This window comes from Tamandua tetradactyla, chromosome 8 (assembly GCF_023851605.1).
Source record: "Tamandua tetradactyla isolate mTamTet1 chromosome 8, mTamTet1.pri, whole genome shotgun sequence".
Lineage (NCBI taxonomy): Eukaryota > Metazoa > Chordata > Mammalia > Pilosa > Myrmecophagidae > Tamandua > Tamandua tetradactyla.
The window spans coordinates 97,507,597-97,516,706 of record NC_135334.1 but is presented as its reverse complement, the minus strand read 5'-3'; the positions used below and the strand labels follow the sequence as shown (position 1 = coordinate 97,516,706).

At 38.1% G+C, this 9,110-nt stretch overlaps 1 non-coding gene across 1 annotated transcript; it reads right to left on the bottom strand.

Moving 5' to 3' along the window:
• Positions 1 to 8,511: 8,511 nt before the first annotated feature.
• Positions 8,512 to 8,643, bottom strand: LOC143645406 (small nucleolar RNA SNORA70). Its single transcript, XR_013157115.1, has one exon. It is a non-coding gene; the product is annotated as a small nucleolar RNA SNORA70 (small nucleolar RNA).
• Positions 8,644 to 9,110: the final 467 nt, after the last annotated feature.

Below are 9,110 nucleotides of genomic sequence, written 5' to 3'. Positions count from 1 at the left end.
CAATTTACACAAGATTAAGGTTTCAAACCACTTCTTTTGAGCTGCTTCATTTGGCAGTCTGTTTCTGAATGTCATGTTCTAGCAGGTTTTTTCCTTCATCCTCAAAATATCTTCACCAATTGAAATAGTTGGGAGAAGCTTCTAACCATATCAAAGGCTCAGGTAACTGCAGTGGGTATCTGCTGAATTGGGCTGCTTTCTCACTGTGAATGACTTATATGCCGCTAAATTTTTTTGCAGACCAAAAAAGCTACCACTTATCACAATTTCACTGTTCTAACTAAATGTCAACATGTAGGGAGACAGGAATTTGAGAAAGCAGAGTCTTCATGTTCTTGGGCTATGGAGTTTGATAGACCTACATTCAAGTTTTAGTTCCAATTACTTACTAATGGTGTGACTTAGAACAAATTATAATTAGAAGCTTGGCTATGGAAGAATTGATATCTGGCTTATTCAAGTTGCTTTCTTTATTTCATCCTAGAAAAGGAAAGGACTGTAGAAGGGAAAGTGATAACTACCATTCATTGTGAACCTACTGTGTGATAGTCATGTATTTTAATAGTAGCTAATGCTTAGTAAGCACTTACTCTTGCTCTAGCCATTATTCTATGGACTTGGCATCTATTAAGTCTTAATTCTCATAACACACCTATGAGGCAGTTATTATCATTTTTCATATTTTATAGATGATTAAATCGAGGCACACAGAGATAAGTGCCAAAAATCAAATTTGCTGTTATAAAAGGCACATTTTTTTTTTTTTACTTACCTAGCTCAATGGATGCTATCATCCTGCTCCTGTTGTAGCTCTCACTTTTGGAAGACGGCATTTCTTCCTGCCCTCTCTCTTATACTCTGAATGGAGGAGTTCCCAGGGGCAATTGGACTGTGGGACAGTTGGGACTTTCTGAAAGTAGAGTAGGTACCCCTGTGGATCCTGACCAGGACCCACTGGTTTCCTCAACTCAAGTACTGTGTCAAGTACAAAATTTGTTTGAGATAAAATTTACTAATGAAATAAGTCTCAAAAGTTTAAAATTTCTCCCCAAAGAAGAGAGTTTAGTATAGCAGGTCATGGAATACAAATGTACCTTTATTATCTCTTTGATTATATATTGCATCTTTTCAACATTTTGCACATCTCAGGGTTATTTGCATTTGACTGTGTTCTAAAGAGAACAAAGACAAGAAATATTGATTAATCCCATAGCTGAGAAAAATTAGCTAATAATAGCTCACACTTATTGAATACTTATGATATGACAGAAACTAGACCAAGTTTTCAACATACATTGTACTCATTTCGTTATCTTGATATCAGTGCTATGTAGAATTACGATCATTATCTTCATTTTTCATTTGAGGAAACTGAAGATTAGAAAGGTTAACTAACTTGTACAAATACTATAACTTTAAGTTTCAAAGTTGAGGCTGTTGGACTATAAGGTTTATGTCTACATTATTTTGTAAGGAAGTAAAACCCATAAACACAGTGTTTCTCAATCTTTGGTGAATATCAAAATCATCTGTGTTGCTTCTTAAAGAGACAGATGCTTGGGCATTACTCCTGAAGATTCTGATTTAATAGGTCTGTATTAAGGCCTAGATATCTGTATTTTATTAAATTTCATAGGTGATTCTGGTGCCTAATAAAATCTGGTAAATGATATACTAACATTATACTTCAGGCCTTCATTTCAAGTGTTGTGAAAGTAGACAAATTCTAGATTGTAGTTCCAAAGCACAAAGAGAAACTCCCACATATTTCAGAATGCTCAGGCAGCATATCTAAATCCTGATACTCTGCTTAAACTCTCTCCTCTGGGAGGATGGGGAGAAAGGGACTGGATCCTGTCCCCTTGTTACCCATTCACTATGAATTTTGCTATGGTCAGATTACTGAAAACTTGGGGTTGCCTTCTGCTTCCTGGAGCCACCTTTGTGTGCCTTGCTTATGGTTGGGAGGCTGACCGTGGTCCACCCTCTGGGCAGTGGTGCACTGCTTGCTTGGACTGACCAGCTGCTCTGGTGGTCTCTGAAATAGGTTATTTTCTATAGCCCCAAAATGACAGATTCCCATCTTCTTCTACTTACCCAACAACAGACAAGGCTGGATTCAATAAATAAACACTCTATCTGCCAGGCAGTGCCCTGATTTCTATGTCTCCAGCAACCAGCCTAGTTCATTGAAAATTTGCAAACCATCCACTACTGCTCCAGTTTTTTACAAAGTTCCTTTCTGTCCATTGTAAGTTATTTCCATTAATACATCTGGCTAGGAGGTAATTTTCTTGTTTTCCCTTTGTTATTTAACAGCCGTCTCCCAGGAGACCATCTCTCCTGAGGCTGTGAAGCTCCGTTCTCACTTTCTGTTCCATGGCTACTTTATATGGAAGGGAACCAGAAAGCCACTGAGCTTTCAACTTCCACTTGCTGTTCCACAGTACCAAGCTGTTGGCCATGGAATTTATAGAGCAGTTGATTAAAAACCTGTAAATCAGTCTGGCTGTTTAAAACTGGAGACTGCTGTTGGCAACAACATTTTTAAGCATCTTGCTTGGCTGGTATTTTTAATTAACACAGCTAAATGTCTTGTAGTATTAGTCCAGGCTAGCAGGATAAAATTAGCAGGAATTAGGAGACAAAGGCAGAGATGCCGACAGGTTTGAAGACTAACTTGGAAGAGCCTGGTCTTAATCTTATTGCAGGGTTAAATGAAGTTGCCCTAAATCTTTAAAAGCATTGCTCCTTTCAGATTCTAAGATTGAACATTATATGTGTGTTCCTTGGCTTGCCTTTTGACAGAAAAGCTTTACTATGGAACTCCAGACCCTGACTGTTTTGGTTTGCTAAAGCTGGCAGAATACAATATACCAGAAATGGATTGGCTCTTACAAAGAGGGTTTATTAGGTTACAAATTTACAGTTCTAGGGCCATGAGAATGTCCAAATTAAGGTATCAATGAGAGGACACCTTCACTAAGAGGGCCGATCATTTCTGGGTTTCTCTGTCACATGGGAAGGCACATGGCACCATTTCCTGTCCTTCTCTCCTGGCTTCTAGTTTCAAATGACTCTTTCAGCATCTCCAAGTGTCTGTGGGTCCTTTCTTAGCTTCTCCAGGGCAAACTCTGGATTTTATTTCTTAGCTTAGCATCTCCAAATGACTGTGTCTGGTTTCATCTCTCTGCTGTGTCAGACCTCCAAGGATCTGTCTGTTCTCTCCAAAATGTCTTCCTTTTAACAGACTCCAATAAGAGCATCAGAACCCACCTTGAATGCGCAGGGTCACATCTCAACTAAAACAACCTATTCAGGAGGTCTCACCCACAATAGGTCTGCACCCAGATGGCTGGATTAGGATTAAAATAATTTGGCTTTTCTGGGGTACACAACAGCTTCAAACCAGTACAGTAAGGATTTTGGAAAAGAGAGACCAGAATTAACTCAGGCCAAACACTTCACGATTAAAAATAGTTGTTCAGTATTCAACACCAACTCACTTAGTAACAAAAAATAACAGCATTTCAGACTGACAAATTATCATTAATGCATGAACTTGTTTTATTCTACAACTATCCCCATAGGTAAATGTTATTATCCCACTTTGTGGATGGGGAAACTGATATTCAAAAGGTTTCGAGTGATGTTGAGGGTTCTAAATCTGTGGTAAGTAAACAGCAGGGTGAAAATTTAACTCAGCCCTTATAATTTCAAATTACTATGATGTCACCATGACCATACAACATCTAATTTAATGAATATCTTAAGCAATGAGCATATCAATAGTTGATACTTTTGGAAATGCTTCTCAACTGATGGAGAGGAGACAACACTCAGGACTGCACACATGATCAATCCATCCAAGACAGAAGATGCAAGAGACACCATCTGATGTAGACTCACCTAAGTTTTCACTATTGGGTACTTTGATAACTGCAGCTCTTCTTGTTCCCACTTGGTGAGAAAGAGCCTGGATTCTGATCCATCTGGCTTGAAGAGGTATATTGAAAATTTTTTTAAGTGACAAAATAGGGAAACAAAAATGGAGAAAAGATCAACACAAGCTCCAGAATGGGGGATGCAGTGGGAAAGAGCTCCCTGTTCCAGCCATGTCTGAGTAACAAGGGCAGTGAAAAGTTAGATTTGTTACCTGCTCCTTCACAGCATGTATGGTATTTAAAAAAAATTATAGTATGAAGATTTAATTAAAAAGCAACTAGAGATCAATTGACTATATTATCTGGCTGATTTGTTTAACTTTCTGAACTACTGTCATCATATAAAAAAGACAAATCTCAAAAAAGCTAGTAGATGATAAGGACAGTTAAAGAGAAAATAAAAATTTCCCCAAATCCAGGATGTATCTTGGGTTGGTAAACATTTAGCCTAATGTCCTGAACCTAAATTAACTGTAAGGTCATGGATACATCGGTTTGCACTGTGGAGTCTCTATTTACATTTGTGGGAGCTGAAGAAGGCAGCTGTGGGGTGGGCAAGTATCCCAGTACCCAGGTATTTAGATACCATTACTTAGATTCTTTTTGTGTTTCCATTTGCTCATCTATTAAATGAGGAAATAATCACTAATTTCAATCACTGATTTTGAACGTTAAATTTGATAATATTTTCAAAATTGTTTGTAAAATATAAGATACTATGCATTTAATAAAGGCAAACATGATTTGAGTGTTATCATGTGCCAAGTATCTAAGTATAATATATATATATGCATGTTAATTTATTGAATTCTCACAGCAATAATAATTAGAGAATATGATCCATTCTAAAAGTGATGAAAGTATAACACAAAGGGGTTATGTGCACATAAGAATTATTATGTACACTCAAAACTATTTGTTAGGCATATACTTTGAATCAAGTATTTCTCTCTTTATTTTTTTCTTTTTTAAAATTTTCCTCCTTCTCCTCTCTCCCCTCCTTTTCTACCTTCTCCTCCAATTCCTTTTCCTTCTCCTTTTTCAGATAAGAGAAAAAATGCTAGACTCCGAATCAAAAGACTGTGCCAAGTGTTGGTGGTATATGACATTGAGCAAATCACTAAATGTCTTCTTGAATCTATTTTCTGCCAACCTCACAGGCTGGTCCTAAGGTATAATGGATGTGAAAAGATGCTTCCTAAATTAAAAAAAACCTTATGCAAAGGTAATGAAGTGACATTGTTTCAACTGCTATTACAACTAATACTAGACAAACTTAGAAATTGTCTTTCACTCCTGACATCCTGAGTCTGATTGTCCATTTCTAACAGAGGCTAGTGGGAACTGGGATCAGGATGATTGCTATGAAACCATCTGGCCTCATCTAGCAGGCTGGACTGCAACCTTTAGTTAATCAGAAAACAAAAACAGTTAAGCCATGCTTTGAACAATTTGGTTGCAGAGAGTTTAGTCTGTATTGAGTAAGTACAAATCTGCCCATAAACCTGAGACAATAGGAGGAGGAACAAAGTACTGAACTTGAAAAGCTATATAAGAGGCATGAAAGCATATTTTTTACATTCTGCTAACTGAATTGTTATATATTATTATCAGAAAATGAAACTGAGAATGTCTGCTCTGAAATGGCTGGGAATAAGACAACTAAACTTCCCCTGTGAAGCATTCATCTGTTCATGTGGTGGCTGAAAAACTAACTGCTCAATGATGGACAAAAATGAAGAAATTAGGAATTAAGAAAATAGTGACACACCTTGAAATACTGGTGAGAAAAGCTTTGACCACAATTCCTACAGACCTAACAATTTGTGAAAAGCCCTGGTATTTCTCATTTAATAGCAACATTTTACTAAACCTTTACCTTGTGACAGGCACTATTGATAGAGCAATGACTGCTGTTCTTAGGAAGCTTCTTGTCATACAGTTTATGCTCTAAAAGGGGAGGAGAGAAAACATACACACACAGCAATGGTGGAGTTTGGAAATTAATTTGATAATAGAAGGTGGTCCCTCCTCAGACAGAACAAGAAAAGAAACCAACAAAACCCAAAAGAATCCATCAAACTCTAGTCCGCTCCAGGCTGGTGATTCATTGGAAGAATGTACAACAGAAGTGTTCTTTGGTGGTCCCAGTTGTCCAATCATTTGAGCATTTGAGTCCCATCAACTGCAGTTATATGGGGAGCAGCCTCATTTCCACTGAGTCATGAAAAATTTTAATGTGTATTTCTGTAAATGAATGGGGGTTGGGGGAAACTGTGGCACTAATAGATTAAGGCCATGTTTCCAAACTAGTACTGCATAAAATGCTTTTAGGCAGAATGTTAATTAGTAACTCAAAAAGAAACAGTTCAATGCACAAATAAGTTTGAAAATGTTGCATCCATTTGTTGCAAAGTATCATGGAGACCTTAATGTGCCAATGCACCATGTGAATCTCTAAGAGATGTTACAAACCTGTTATGATGCACAGGACCCATGTCAGCATTGAAACTGGTGACCAGTGGCACAATTCCCACTGGAAATATAAGGGCTAAAAGAAATATGCATGCATTTTAGTAAGTTATTTGAATAAATGCTCTTAATCTAGAGAAGTATGATTGTTAATGCTGCTTTAGGCCCTCCAAATTCCCAGACTAATGCTTTGTTTTACAATTTTTCTTCTTAGATGTCATAATGCATTTGGTAGCCATCATGAGGAGAATATTATGGGCTCAATATGTATGTGTGTTTGTGTGTGTGTGTCTTTTCAGAAGATAGATCAACAGCACAGTTCCCTGCTACTGTGTGAGTGGTAAATGCCACAGAGCCACAATTATTTGTTACTGGCATTAATAACTGTGGAGCTGTGGCTGTATTTATTGTGTCAGCCAGACATATTCCCGCTATTCACTTTTGGATAACAGCAGCAGCTGGTCTAATGAAAAATAATGACTTTAAAACAAAGAGCTCCAAATAATTTGATTCAACGGAGAAACCAAGAGCTGGAAAGCAGGGCATCCTCTCCAAGTTCCCACACTTTCCGCGGCACTGGTTCTGAATGACTATTAGCTGTGTCTCTGTAGCAATGTGGGGCACATAAAAATTAGTATGAACATTTTAATCCCCCTCACTCCTGAGATCTCTGGGGGTGTGAACAATGCATTTGAAATGGTTGATTATAACATTCTGTTGGATAAATTAACCTCCTAGGGTATAGTGCTTGAACTCAAAAATGGATGAAAACATATACAAATCCAATAAGGTAAGAAGGTTAGCCTTTTTCTTTTCTTTTTTTTTTTTATGGATATGGAGGGACTTTTCAATTCCTTTTAAGAAAGTTATGAGAAGTATGAAATGAATACATTCTCAGCCCAATAGGAGATTTTTTGGCATATTGCAACTCCAATTCTAAATGTGCAGTTGCAAAATGGCATCTTGGCATATAAGGCACACCAGTTTGTATGGATTATAAAGTCATTTATTTATGCATCCATTTGTGTAGTCTTCATCACTACAGCATCTGTGCATCTGACATTACTTAAAAACACACAATTAAATTTGAATACCTCATACTGGAACCTTTTTATAAGCTTATTTCCTTTTCCTTAATTTTATTCCATTACTACTAATTATAGTTGCCTATCATAAGAAGTTTTTCAGTTATTTTTCCCTAGGGAATATACAACCAGAGATGAAATCTTTCTCTCTTTTTCAGTCTCATGAGCTGTGGCAATAGGGCCCAGGACACTTCCATTCTCTAGCTCTAGAACACTCCAGGAAGAGAGACTCCTTAAAGAGCAAAGGTTCTTTCCAAGTGACTGTTATTTGTCTGTAGTACATGCAAGGTAAAAAACAAATTAAGTTGCCAGTCAATTTGCATTTTAATTTTTGCTAGAGGCCAGATGAAGTTACTCATTATCACTAAGACCCTATTTCCTCATCTGTGAAATATGCATAAAATATCCATTCTACCGATTTCACAGGGATCTTTTAAGCTAATGAACCCAGAAGTATCTTTTGAAACCATAGAATCTTATTCAAACACTAGGAAAGAGTAGTGTTTATCTCATGTTCATGGATGTCTATATGACAGGCACTATGCTAAGGACTCCGTGCAAATTCTCTCATTTTTAACCTCCCAACAACCTTTGCAGTGGATATTTTTTAGATAGCTGGGAAATAGTTTATTGGTGGGCACAATTTGGGCAAGGACAGTTCAGTGCCCAATACTTGTCCAACGGTCCATAATTGGGAAGTATCTGACCCCAAAACCATCTGGAATGAGGCACCCATCAATCACCATGTCTTCAAATTCATCAGTATTGAAGTTGGTAAAGCCCCACTTCTAGGAGATGGGGATTTTCTGGCTGCCAGGGAACTTGAACGTGGCCCTGCAACAGGGCCTTTGTCTCCCGCTCCTTGTGAAGCTTAGTGTGAATGGACATGATGACTTGGCTGATGTGAACCCTTGCTACCGTACACTGGGGCTTTCCAGAAGCACTTCGTATACCTGTCTGGAGACTGGCACGGGGACGGCATGAGGTCAGCCAGAACATTGACAGGAAAGGTTTGTCCCCAAGGTCCCTTAGGACAACTTGCACAAGCGACAAGGTATATACTACCAAAGAGGTTGCATCTGCAGACACTGCATATCATGCCCCCACAGGGAGAGGGGGATGGTAAGCTTAATTAGCTGCAGAGGTAGATGTCATCATTACTTTATTTTTGCATGGGCAGGCACCGGGAATTGAGCCCTGGCCTCTGGCATGGCAGACAAGAACTCTGCCTGCTGAGCCACTGTGGCCCGCCCGGTAGATGTTATTTTAACCCCAATTTTACAGATGAGGAAAATGAGGCACAGAGAGGTAAAATAATCTGCTCAAGTAAAAAACAAGCAAAAAATTAATAAACAGGAAGTAGGGGCTGGAACTTAGGAGCAGGGCTTTCTGATTGCAGAATCTGATACAAAACAGCAGAACTGGAAAAGTTAATTGAATGTATGCACTATCTGCATCTTTGAGGCAGAGTTGTACCAAAAAGTAGTCTAGGGAGAAATAATATCTATACCTTAGCAATGATAAATACTATGTTGGAATGAACCATCAAGAGTGGTCTGGGTTTGGACATATAGGATCGGAATAAATATAATGAGCTTCAATTGCAGGG